At 44.7% G+C, this 13,429-nt stretch overlaps 1 pseudogene; it reads right to left on the bottom strand.

The window, feature by feature from the left end:
* Nucleotides 1–13,429, bottom strand: part of LOC109700907 (HLA class I histocompatibility antigen, alpha chain G-like) — a 67,874-nt pseudogene that overhangs the window by 30,035 nt on the left and 24,410 nt on the right.

Here is a 13,429-nt window from a genome sequence, read left to right as displayed (position 1 = left end):
GGGCCAAACCCATGGTCTTGGGCATGCTAAGGAAGCACTCTATCACTGAGCTACATCACCAGCCCTTGGTTTTTAGAGGTGGGGTCTCCATATGTAGCTCATGCTGGTCTTGCACTTGGTATGTAGCCAGGGCAGGTCTTGAACTCCTGTTCCTTTTGCCTCTCCCCTCTGGAAGGCTGGAATTATAGGTTGTGTCACAACAGCTGGCTGCTGTTGCTGCTACCTCTTTCTCTTCTTTCTCTTCTCTTCTGTGCTGGGGACAGACCTAGGGCCTCCTGCTGGCTAAACTCTACCACTGAGCTACAATTCCACCCTCTCTTCATATATATAAATATATATACATATATATGTAAATAATGTCAAATTAATATCCTTATACTCAAATATCCTTCTATAATTTGTATTTTGTTTAAAAATCATAGATTTCTGGAAGAGGAATGATTCAGTTAAAGGGCATGGACTTTTTTTGTAGACAGAAGTTTGAACTCAGGGACTATATGTTAAGCCACTCCACCAGCCCTTTATTGTGAGATAGGGTCTTGCAAACAATTTGCCTGGCCTGGCCTGGAACCATAATCCTCCCGATCTCTGCCTCTGAGTAGCTAGGATTACAGGCGTGAGCCACCAGTGTCTAGTGGCATGGATATTTTTAAGGCATCTCATACATGTTTTCAAATTGCTTCTCAAAGGACTATACTCATTTATATCCATCCATCCATCCATCCACTCAAGCCATATGCATTGATATCTGTTCTGTACTGGGATCACTCTGGATGCTGGGGATACAGGTGGTAAAAATTAGACAAGAACTCTGTCTCAGAAACACATATTTCAGTGATATACACAGATGACAACAAAATGACATAACCACACCTTTTTCATTTGTGTGTGTGTGTGTGTGTCTGTGTACACAAATATGCAAAAGAGAAGTGGTTTTTTTTTTGTGATTTATTTGTTTAAGGTACTAGGGATTGAATCCAAGATCTTGCCCATGCTGGGCAAGCACTCCACCCCTGAGTTGCATCTCCAGCCTCCTTCCTCCCAGTTTGAAACATCTATAATGGCTGGGAGAAGGAAGTCCCGTACTGTGTGCAGAACCCGACATCCACACCACCATTGTTTTTTTTCTCTGTGGAACATCAACTGCTTCTATTTTGTGTTTCTTTTTTGGTACAGAATGCACCTTTTGCAATTATTTGTTAAATGCTCATTCCACTAAAAGTGTCCTTTTCAGGGATGGCAGTATAGCGAAGTGGTAGGATGATTTCCTGGTGTGCATGAGACATTGGGTTTCACCCCAGCACTGCAAAGATAGAAAAAAAAATGTAAATAAAAAAATACCTTTCAAGAAGAAACGAAAAAAATTTCTTTCAAAAATAGTTTAGGAAAAATTTCATGCTTTGAAAATATGAGGGTTTATCTTAAGAGAATTTCTGGTGTTGCACTGTAGTTAATATTTTGGTTTAAAGAATCAAGATTTTATTAAGTTTGGGACTTAATTTATCATATTTTAAAACTAATATTCTCTCCTTAGACCCTCTTAGAAATTCAAGTTTATACTGAAGATAAAATTCTAACATTCATTTCAGAGAAAGTCAAAGTCACTAAATGTTCCCAGTCCCTGGAGATATCACTGTCTACACTTTGGTGGAAAACTTTTCAGGTTTTGTTTCATCTATCATCTATCTATCTATCTATCTATCTATCTATCTATCTATCTATCTATCATCTCTCTACCTATCTATCTATCACCTATTGCAGCTGGAGTGCAGTGGCACAAATCTATAATCCCAGTACTTTGGAAGCTGAGGTAGAAGGATTGTGAGTTCAAGGCCAGCTGGTGCTACATAGCAAGACTGTCTCAAAAATGTGTGTGTGTCCATATAAGTGGTATTAGTGGCATTAGGATCCAATATTCTCTTAATTTGTTGAAAATCCTGAAAGTATGTCAGGTACCTCTTTTCACAACAGTACATCAAAATCCATTTTACTTCTTTTAGTGGCTGCATAGAATTGTATTGCAGAGCCTTTCTTGTGAGGGAGTGTGGACGTGTTCTGTATCTTCATTGTGATAGTGGTAACATGCATGTGTGTGATTGATCAAACTCAATGAGCTCTACATATCAGATAGTTACATTTCACTGTGTATAAATTATGTGTAAGTAAGACTGTTTTTAAAAGATCAACATCTTCTACTGTATAATATACTCAAATGTATACACACATTTCACATCTACAAGTACAAAAGGCGAAGAACTACAAAGAATATGAGCTACTACATCACCACTACATCAAAAGAGTTAATCTTGTTGTCCTTGTTCCCTGGTTTCTAAATCCAGACAGAAGTGGTAAATAATGCCATCCCCTCAAGGACTCCACATATAGAACTTGGACACTGCATGCAGCTCAGCACACATCTGGATTTTTCAGCACACTTCTGGGTTTCCTAGCCAAGGGACATGGGGACCGTCTCCTCACACACACCCCTCTTGCCATGTCCACCCACATTTGTTAAGCAGACACATTCCAACACCTCTGCAGAGAAATAATACAGGAGTTCTTCTTCTTCTTCTTCTTCTTCTTCTTCTTCTTCTTCTTCTTCTTCTTCTTCTTCTTTCAGTACTGTTTGAACTCAGAGGCTCACACTTGCTAGCAAGGCTCTCCACCACTTGAGCCACTCCACCAGCCCTGTTTTGTATTGGGTTTTTTTGAGATAGGGTCTCAGGAACTATTTGCCTCGGGCTGGCTTCCAACTGCAACCCTCCTGATCTTTGCCTCCTAAGTAGCTAGGATTACAGGTATCAGGCAGCTGAGCCCAAAGATCCCTTATGACTTCAAAAATTCGTAAGGGAGAGACATGAACAACTCTTGTCACTCAGTCCCACACAAGGCAGTCATCTCATGATACAGAAAAAAAGTTATGAACAAATTCGGGGCAGTTACTAAATGTGGCAACTTTCTGAACAACCTACCACTTATTCAAAGAGTCCAAATCCTGAAAGTCCATGTAACCCAGTAGTTACAACCCCCATTCAGGTCCTCAGAGTGTCACTTTTACAACCCAGGGGAGACACATCAGAGTCCTGGACTCTGTCACTACCTGGAGTAGAAAAAACAAAAAGGCAAAATCAGAGCCCAGAGATGTGGCTGAAGGAGGATTTATGGTGAATCCCCCACCCCCAGCATGGGCTACCATCTCATCACACCAAGTGTATTCCTTCCACATGCTTACCTGTAGCCTGAGCATAGCTCCCTGCTTTAGTACTTATGGGACGAAAACAATCTATAAGAAACTGAGGAAGAGCTGAGCCCCAGGGAAGTTTCCAGAACTGTGACTGAAGAACAGGGAAGGATCAGGAGGCATAGGAAACATGTGCAGAAACTGAACCAACTGCCCTCCTGGAGGCCTGTCCTCAGCAGTGACCTTCTCTCACCTCTGACTGCTTGGAATCAGACCCCCAGCACAATGATCAGGGTGACAAATCTGTCCCTTATCATGCACTTTACAATAGACTGTCAGCACACAGGGCCCCAGACTGGGGAAGCAGCTGTGTGTGTGGATGGTGCTTTATTAATGAGGCAGAGTGCACTTCTAAAAAGAGCTGAAAGGAGACCCTTCCCCTTCCCTACCTGCATTCTTTTTCCTGAAACAAGGGTCGTCACAGCTCTGATGACTACAGCTTCAAGGAGAACCAGGACAGTGGTAATTTCCTTGATGGGGAAAGTGGGATAAGGAGGTGGCTCTGGGAAAAGAAAGAATCAGGGAAAGGAAGGGGAGGTACCCTGATCTGCTTTTCCAGGCAAGAGGCTCTTTGCCCATGTCCCCTCCTTACCCCATCTCAGGGTGAGGGTCTCCATCAGCCCCTCATACTGCACCTGGCACATATATATCTGTTCTTTCCCAGAAGGCACTACCACAGCTGCCCACTTCTGGACAGTTCTAGAAAGCCTGGTCTTCACAGGTTTCATGAGATGAGACTTCCCCATGTCATTGCCAGGTCAGATTGATGTCTGCAGGATAGAAGCCCAGGGTTCAGTGCCTCAGGGTGACCTCATCTTCTGGTCTGGAGTGATGATTCACATGTCTTTGAGAGATCTGAGAGGAAGAATTGGAAACTTCAATCATCCTGAGAAGGGACAGGAGAACAGGGGTGTAGAGGAGTGGAAAACCCAGCCAAAACAGGCATCTGGGATAATCTATTCCTCGGGAAGTTCTAGAATCAGGGTGAGTCAGCCCAGGGTAGGAGACTACAGGTCTTTGACCAAGAGAAAAGGGATTTCTGGTCCTGCCTTTGAAGGAACTCAGCATAACTGGAGTCAGACCACTAAAGAGATAGGGCCAAGGCTAAGAAAAAGGCTTGAAAAGAGGCCATGGCTCACACTCCTTTGCAGAGTCAAAGAAATCTGCTGGTGGGTTATTTAACTGATCCACTCTCCTCCTGTCCTGAGGGACACTCTTAATTGTCCTGAGAGAAAGGACAGAGAGCCCTTGGGCAAGTGTCTCTGATGTTGGATTTGATGACTCAGGAGCTCTCTTTCCCCTCCCAATAGGAGAGAACTGCAATAGTCCAGCTGCATCCCATTTTCCTCCCACCTCAGGTGACAAGACCCCTTCTCAAGAGAAGAGAAAGGAATTATCTCGTGTCCATTTGTACCTAAGAGTTGCAACATCTTTCCATTCTCCAGGTATCTGAGGAGCTATTCCAGCTCTCATCCCCCAGGTAGGCCCTGAGGTGCACCTCCTCACCAGCCACCTCCCACTTGGGCCAGGTGATATGAGCAGGTGTCAGAGGTCATGGGGTGCAGGACCTCTTTCTTTCTGGGAGATGTAATCAGGGCTGTCACAGGAGGGCTGCTCCTACTGTAAGGAGTCAGAATGAGATAGGACCACCCAAGAAAGCCTTTAAAGAAGAGTCTTTATTAGCCAGCTGGCGACTGCTCTGATCAACAGGTCATTGGGACTCACAGCAGCCGCGTTTATAAAGGCAAAATTCCCTGGCAATCTATGCGAAGCAAGAAGCCTGGGTACAGAAGCAAGACAATGGATATTAGCTAAGGTACAGAAGTGTTATCTATAAGCATGAATGAACACAATTAACACAATGCACATAATCATTTGACCGTATCCTAGTTTAATTCCTCCTGTTCTTTTAATTTTATGAGAACCAGACTCCCTCCTGAACCTCCTTTACTTCCTTCAGCTTGAACATTAAAAACGGCACCTGATTAATGGCTCTCCTCTGGCTAAGTTGTTAACCATTTCACTACCTGTGGAGGAAGTGCCTGTCCAGGCTTCCATGGTAAGAGCCTCTCACCTGGCCCCGCCTTGCCACAACCATCCCCAGGGATTTTGACCTATACTGAAACGAGTTGGGGCAATAGTCTCCGCAAGCACTTTCCAGGTCAAGGGTCTCTGAGGGTCCTGCAGTCTTGCGGTGAACCTGGGACCTGGGAACCTGGGCGACTTGGCCTGTCTGTGGGAGATGCAGAGGGACGTGACTTCCCACCAGGACTAGGGTCACTCACCGTTTTTCGCTCAGGTTATAGTAGAGGAGCGGGGTACTTGGGTCCATTCGGAAAATCTGCGCACCGACTTTGGCGCATCATGTGTTCGGCTCCCAGGACTCCAGCTCCATCCTCCGGGTCGCACTGCGGCTGTCTAAGTCCACCGACTACGTGTAGTCCACCTCCAGGGGCCTGGGCAGGGACACAGTGGTGGTGAAACTACATCATGGAGTGGGAACCTGGAGGCGGGGAGCGACTGACAACCAGCACGGCCCTCTTGTGGCTTGGAACTCAAGGTTCCAGATTGGTGGGCATGAAGGGGAAGAGCGGGAGTGGGATGGAGGAGGGGCGGCAGGAACGAAAGGGCCGTAAGTGGGGGGAAGAGGAGGGTGCAGGAGACACATGGAGGGCCAGGACCCGCAGTAGGCCATTGGGAAGGGCTCTGGGCGTGGAAGTGGAAATGTGGCTTCCTGGAGTCCTGTGTCCAGTCCACTGTCCCTTGCTTCTCTCCAGCAGAGGCTGGTCCACTCCCAACCTGGCACTCACTACCCAGGGCTCGGTCGGGTCAGCGCCACTGAGAGAGGCAGGAGGAGAGTTCCTGGAGGCCCTCATCCGAGGCCTCATGCGTCCATGGGGACTTTATTACTGAGGAACTGCGCCAAGGTTGTTCGACTTCTCTAGAAACACGCAATGGGAGTGCGGACTGGGGGCTTCATGAGTGTCCAGGTAGAAAGACCTGACACAGCTGGGGAGAGGGAGAAGTAAAATTCTGTGGACCTGGGGATTCCCCAACACTGGGCTTCCCCACCCCAGGCACTGTCCTGGGACCAGAGGACCTGGGATTTAGCCTTAACCCCTTTCCTCCTGCCAAGGAGTGCCCTTTGTCACTCTCTACTCCTGGCCCATAGGCCGTCTGAGGAAAGCAGGGAGAGATTTCCAAGCTAGACTCAGTCTCTCTTCTTCCTCTTCTCTTTTGGGTTTCCTGAGATATAAGCCTAACCCCTAAGTGTCCCCTCTGGGCTATTCTAGAAGAAAGTTCACCCCCCAGGGATCCTGATGCCAGAGAGTGAACTGGCCTGGGAACTGAGTGGAGAGACAGGGTTTTTGCTGTAAACCTGGAGAAGCTGTGCCTGCAAGCACCACAGAGAGCCACACAGAGGCCCATTTCCTGTTGTTTATTGACGAGAGTGGGCAGCACTGATTGCTAACCCTGGATGGTCAGGAATCTAATTTGCAAAGGAAGTGACATTGGCCTTTCATACATAAATGTGTCAAACAGCATTGCACTTAGACTCACAGAACTGTTTAGTTGTCTTTTCCTTAGGTTGTTGTGTTTGAAAATTAACATAATTCCAGAGCCCTGAGTTTGTGTGGGTCCAGGGCATTGTCTCCATACAGGAAAATACAGTCTTTCTCCACCCCAGCCCCCTTCACCAGGGGGAATAGCCCAGTGGATGCCTGAATCCAGCAGAGTACTGAATGAACCTTGTCTACATCTTTTCCTATGTACACACATATTATGATAAAGTTTAATAAATAAACCAGATGCAATAAGAGATTAACAATAACTAATTATAAAAAAGAACAATTTTAAGTACAGTTTATTGTATCATATAACAATACAGTTTATTGCTAAATTATAACAATATACTGTAATAATGTTATGTAAATTGTATCTATCTTTTTCTCAGACACTATCTTAATTTCACCAAACACTTCTTGTGAGATGTTAGTTGACAGAATGCCTACTGATTATTTCATGCAATAAATATGTGCCAATAAAACAGTTTGAGTTTTTTCTTTTCTTTTTAAAAACATTTTTTTTTCTGTTTCTTTGTCCTTTGGTAGCACTGGGGTTTGAACTCAGGGCCTCATGCTTACTAGGCAGTAAAAACACTTTAAAATACTGAAAACAAAGAATGCCTACTGATGAGATAGATGAGTGGGATGTGTGGTGCAGGCATTGTGGAACAGTGTATGTGCTAAGCAAATTTGCTACTAAGTAACTTAGGTGTGTGTAGCATACACTGTGCATACACTGCACAAAGTCATGCTTCACATGCCAGCTGGGACAGATCTGGCCAGAAGTTTCATTGCACTACTAAGGAAATTAAAGACCTATGAATGGGTATTTCTGGAATTTTTGACTTAGTTTTCTCAGACCTGTGTGGTCTGAAAGCAAACTTATTAATGTGTGCTTAATCATCTCAAGTTGCATGTGTTCAATGCAGTCGTGATACCCCTCAGCAGCGCTTATGTATTGTCTGTTTTTAAGAATTATTCACATTAAGTGATGTACAAATTTTTACTTGGAAACTTTGTAGTATTATTTTATCCTTATAAGGAGGCAACTATATTTTAGGCAGTCCCACAGAATGTATTAAATACCAATTGCTTAGAATGCCCTGCCAAGCTCTGTAGATAGATCTATTAAAAATCTTTAAAATTCCCATATCATGGGAATATAGCTATAACCCTAGCTACTTGGGAGGCTGAGATTGGGAAGATCACAGTTTGAGGTTAGCCTGGGTAAATAGTTCACAGGACCCCAATCTGCAACATAACCAGAGCAAAAATGGTCTGGAGGGGTGACTCAAGTGGGAGAGTGCCTGCAAGCACAAAGCCCTGACTTCAAATCCCAGTGCCATAAAAATTGTTCAAATAACATACTTTAATTGAGAATTCTACTGCATTAGAATTCTTTACCTTTGTATTTATATGACATCACATCCTAACCTAAACTGAATTGTCATTTTTATTATTAATATGAGAATTGTATCCTGATTTGGAAAAGAAATAATATAACAAGGGTAGACACAGAAAGAGTTTTTATAAATACTTTTAAAAATAGGAAAATAATACTTTTTATTTTTTGTAGGGCGGGGTACTAGCACATGCTAGGACATTCTTTGCCACTGAGGTTGACTCTTAGCTCCTGAACAAATACATTTTAACAAGGATCTTTTTTGTAATCACATGAAAAAAGGAACTTTGTTAACTTAAATTTGTTTTATGCTTGATGCATTTTAAATTTAAATATAATAAAAGGAGGAAAGCTGTATCCCTTACTGGAGTGGGGTGGGGTGACCTCTAAGGGTTGAATCTTTTTCTGGGGTCTTAAGGGTTTCTATGTGGACAGAAGAGCCTGGCTCCGGGGGAAGGCATAGATCCCTTCCTTCCCTTTCCTGCACTCTGACCTTCCTTCTTTTATTCTTCCTTGTCTCTCTTTCCCCTTTTCTTTTTTTTTTTGTCCTTTTCTTTCTCTCCTTCCCTACTTATCTCTACACTTCACCCATCCTTCCCCACCCCTTTCTCCATTCTTTCCTTTCCATTTTATCCCCTGTGTATTGGAGCCTGGTGGTCCTGTTACCATGTCCATCTGGACTTGTAAAGCCAGCCCTAAGCAGAGCTGCTCACCGCATCTCCTGTGTAGTACTCACTGGCAGGCCATGCTGTTCCTGTCTTCTTTTTGATCAAAGTCACTCCAGTGGACCACAGAAAGATCTCATTCTGAATCCTAATAAGATCCTCAGAGAAGGGCTGGGAGAGTGGCTAATGCAATAGAGCATCTGCTAGCAAGCATGAGGCCATGAGTTCAAACTCCAGTACCGCCAAAAACCAAAAACAACAACAAAAAGATTCTCCAGGCGGGTTCTTCTCCAATCCACTTGTTGAATTTTGTTCCAGTGTGGCAGGTTTAAGAGAGAAAAGACTAGAGCCTGCTGCAATCTTCCTGGCTTGACCCTAAGCAGCAGGAAGTTGTGGTGGAATTCTAGAATCCTAGGGCAGGGCCCCAAGTCTGGGCGTGGTGTAGTGGTGGAAGAAATATTTCATTACTCACCAGCCTCATAGTTTACTAGAATGCTGGTTGAAATGTGGCAGGAGGGCTCAGACAGAGACTGAGAAGACACCAAAGCTTTCAGGAAGCACGTTTATTAAGCAAGCCAGAAGTGACTCAGCAGACTCGAGTCCAAAGGCTGAGCCCCGAGTACAAAGGGGGCTTTATTTATGTACCATTTAGAGCAGATTACAGAAATGGGGAGTGGGGACAGCTTGTCCCATACATAATCACATGTTATTTCATTGGCTGTTTTAACATCTGGGGCAAGGTGACCCTCCTCTGGTCTCCAGGTAACATTCCCCAACTCTGGTTTTCCTTTGTTTTACTGTAGCACTCATTAATCTCTCTTCCCCCTCCCTGCCTTCCTGCCACGTTCCCCCTTTGATGCTTGGACTTACTTCTGGGTCAAAGAACATCAACTTGATAAAGACTGCAGTACTGGGGGATTAGGCAGGATACTATCAGGCATGTTCTTAAGATAAGGAATGTTGTTCCTGTTAAGGTCTTGAACCCACATAGGGTTGAGAACCAACCCCTGAATAGATATTGGGGCTCCATCCTTTCCAGGTCTGCACAGGGACATGGGAAGCTTTTTCATCTTGTCATCAATCTGTAAACAGCAGCTACACAGATTGAGATTATTCCAGGCTATTGTGGGGAAGTTAGCCAGCGGGTGAGGTTGGGGCTCCTGTAATTGGGAGCCCCCCACAATTGAGTCTCCTGAGTAGTATCATTGTAAAACTTTTGTCACAAGCAGATCAAGTCCCCTACCAGGGTGGAGAATTGGCCTTTTGGACAGGAGATACAATAATTCCCAATAGAGGTTTTTAGGAGCCAAATGCTCTCCCTGTGGCTAGGGGACTGGTTTCATTAAAGGGCTCTTGTGGGTTTAGCTCTTTTGTCTCCCATGGCCAATGGTCTCTAATATTCGTTCTTCCACAAACATAACACAAAGTTACATTCAGTTTGTGCTATGGACTCAGCAAGTGAGAGGAACAAGTTTTTGGTTGTAACTGAGATGGGAAACTCACTTCGTATCTCCTTATAAAAGGAGTGTATGAAGAGCTTTCATGTGTGATCATGATGAGTTGAAAATGCAGCAAAGTACCGGGATCTGTTTCCTTTTTATAGATTAAAATGTCAGACTTTTTCTCAACTTTCCAGCCTGTTTCATTGAGGTTGAAAATAGTGACATTTATAGGGTTACAGGCACCAAAGAGTGCAGTTGGGGGTTGCTTCCCTGTTTTGTAAAAGAGTGGCAGTTCCCCTTTTAGCCAAGTTGCCCACCTTTTATAACTCCAATTAGGGCAGTAGAGTTGTTCATAGTATGCACAACTGGATGTCCCACTGTTACTTTTGGGCATATATACTTGTTATTTAACCTGTAGGTCCTATCCCAGGCTAGTTCCCCACAGTTGCCCTGAGGTCTGGTGTTTTTAGCTATTATGTCACACACATCAAAGTATATGGACACAGATTTTGGGGTCATTAACCCAGGTGTGTTTAATGAGCTTTTTAGTGCTGGTGATGCTTTGGACCTCTAGCTGATGTTCTTGAGGGTGATGGATGAAGTTAAAACAGATATATTGATCATCATGAAAGCACACTGAGTAGGTGGTATGGTTGTGGGTGCATGACCCAACAACGGTGCCTGCACAGGAATAATAAGTATGGAAAACCAGAGTTCTGGTAACAGCATTCCCCACTTGGGTAGTGTGCATGCATGAGTCACAGTCCAAGGCCTGGGATCCCCAGGTAGAGAGCTGACCAGGATTAGCAAGAAGAAAACACAGAACGATTCAACCTCAAAGGTGAGATGGGCGACTCTTCAGCCTTCCACTGTGCATAGACTAGTCAGCCTCTAGAGTGACTAGAGCAGGGCTGATGTCTCATCATCCATGGTCTGTTGTCTCCTGGGAAGTAGGGTCCTGTCCGGGAATGGTGAGGCTGGGTCAGGGATGCATTCCCATCTGAGGGAAGCTGGCTTCACTCGGCTGTGGTGGATCTAGGGAACAATGACTCAAACAGCATCCCCTGGTTTATAAGGGTGTGTGGGAGTTGTCAGTATAGGGGGGAGTCTCTCACTTACCCAGTCATTGATTTTTTGAGAGAGTCAACTCTGTTATCTCAGAGTGAGGTCACCCATTTCTTTAAGGTCCCCTCGCAGGCCCTACTAAAGTGGGTGGATGCCCAAAAAGAATTGTAAAAGGGGAGAGAACGCTCCATTTAGTGGGGCTAGACTTAATCCTGAGCAAGGCTATAGGCGGTAACGGATCCCATAGTAGGTGGGTCTCCTGGCATAGTTTTCCAATTGTAGTATTTTCTCTGAACTCTGGGGGCAGTAGGCTGTGTGTAGCTTTTAGGTTTTTAATCTCTTAGCCATCGACTGTACCACCTCAGTCACAAAGTCCGGCCCATTGTCTGACCCAATAGTCACAGGTATTCTGTACTGAGGAATGATTTTCTGTAACAGGCACCTGGCCACTTCCTGGACTTTCTCAGTCCAAGTGAGGAAGGCTTTTATCCATCCTGAGAAGGTACAAACACCAGGAAATATCAGGGATTGCTTCTGGCACACAGACTGTAGCTTTCACATACTGTCTTACTTATGCTGGAGAGCATGGGGGCATAAAAATGCTGGGCCAAGGTGGTCTCAAGAGCTGTTTGTCCTGAGTGAATTCCTTCATGGAACTGTTTGACAAATGTGGGAGCCAGTGTCTCAGGTATGGCAATGCAGCCATTAGTAAACTTCCACCATCTGTCTGGTAGAAAATTTCTTTCTTCAGTCTCAAACCAAGCCTGATCTTGTGAAGTATACTGTGAATCCAATTCAGATAAGGGACACAGGAACAAGACAGCTGCCAGTGAGGCTGAGGTTTGTCCCCCATGAGTGCTGCTCGCTTGGCTTCCCTATCAGCCTTTTGGTTTCCCCAAACAGCTGTTTTCTCCCCCTCTTCTGGTGCCTTCAGCAGTGCACAACTGCTACTCACTTAGGGGCCCATACAGTTTCTAGTAATTTAGAATTTTTTTGTCCATATTTAACAGTTTTTCTCCCAAGTTAGGAGTTCCCACTGGCAACGGTCCTGTTTTTAATGACAGTGTCCAGAGTCACTACTGCATATCTGGCAAAAGTTGTGTCTTTTCAGACAAAACTGTTGTCATCTGTGAAATAATCAACATCTGGATGACTAATGGGCTGGTTTGGTCAAGCCTGGCCAGCTGGAGAATACCTCATCCATAATCTCTAAACAGTCAAGCTCCAGTGGGCCTGAATTAACCCATAATAAGGGAGCTGGGTTTAGAGTCTGAACAGCCTTTAGCCAGACATGCAGGTTTTTATATAACATGCTTTGCTATTTGACCATTTGGGAGTTTGTTAACCAATCATTTTCTTTATATTCCATGAGAGTCAAAACTGAGTGGGAAACTTGTACTGTGAGTTTTTGTCTCAAAGCAAGTTTGTCTGCTTCAGCTACCAGATGGCAGTAGCAGCCATGGTGCCAGGCAGGGCAGCCAGCCTGGGGAAACTGCATCAAGTTGCTTTGATAAATAGGCCACTGGGCAGAGCCAGGAACCTAGCAGTTGGGTCAAGACTCCTACAGCTCCCAGTCTCTCATGTACATGTAAGAAGAAGGGCTTTGTCTTATCTGGCCGGCCCAGAGCAGGAGCGTTTGTGAGTGCCCTCTTAACTTTTTTTAAAGGCCTTTTTTTCTTTCTCTTCCCATACCATGGGTTCCCACTCTCCCCGCTTTGTGGCTTCATAAAAGGGTTTTGCCAAGGGAGAGTAATTGGGGATCCAGATCTGGCCGAAACCCACAACTCCTAGAAATTCTCTAGTCTGTAGAGTGGCACATAAGGGGGTGAGGATTCCTCAGGGTCCCCAACTAATATGGGTTTTTCTGGCTTTTTAAGTTTTTCCCTGTACTTGCAACCTGCTGCCACCCTGGCTACCATAATCTTACATGCTTTCTCTAGGTGGGGCTTTAGCCATGTGGACTGACTGAGGACTGCATCCTGCCAGCAGTCAATATAAGGAAACTATCTCGGTATTCTAGGTTCCCCTACAACCACTTCAAAAACTCT

The sequence above is a fragment of the Castor canadensis genome, chromosome 8, assembly GCF_047511655.1.
Source record: "Castor canadensis chromosome 8, mCasCan1.hap1v2, whole genome shotgun sequence".
Lineage (NCBI taxonomy): Eukaryota > Metazoa > Chordata > Mammalia > Rodentia > Castoridae > Castor > Castor canadensis.
This window is presented reverse-complemented; position numbering and strand designations above follow the sequence as displayed.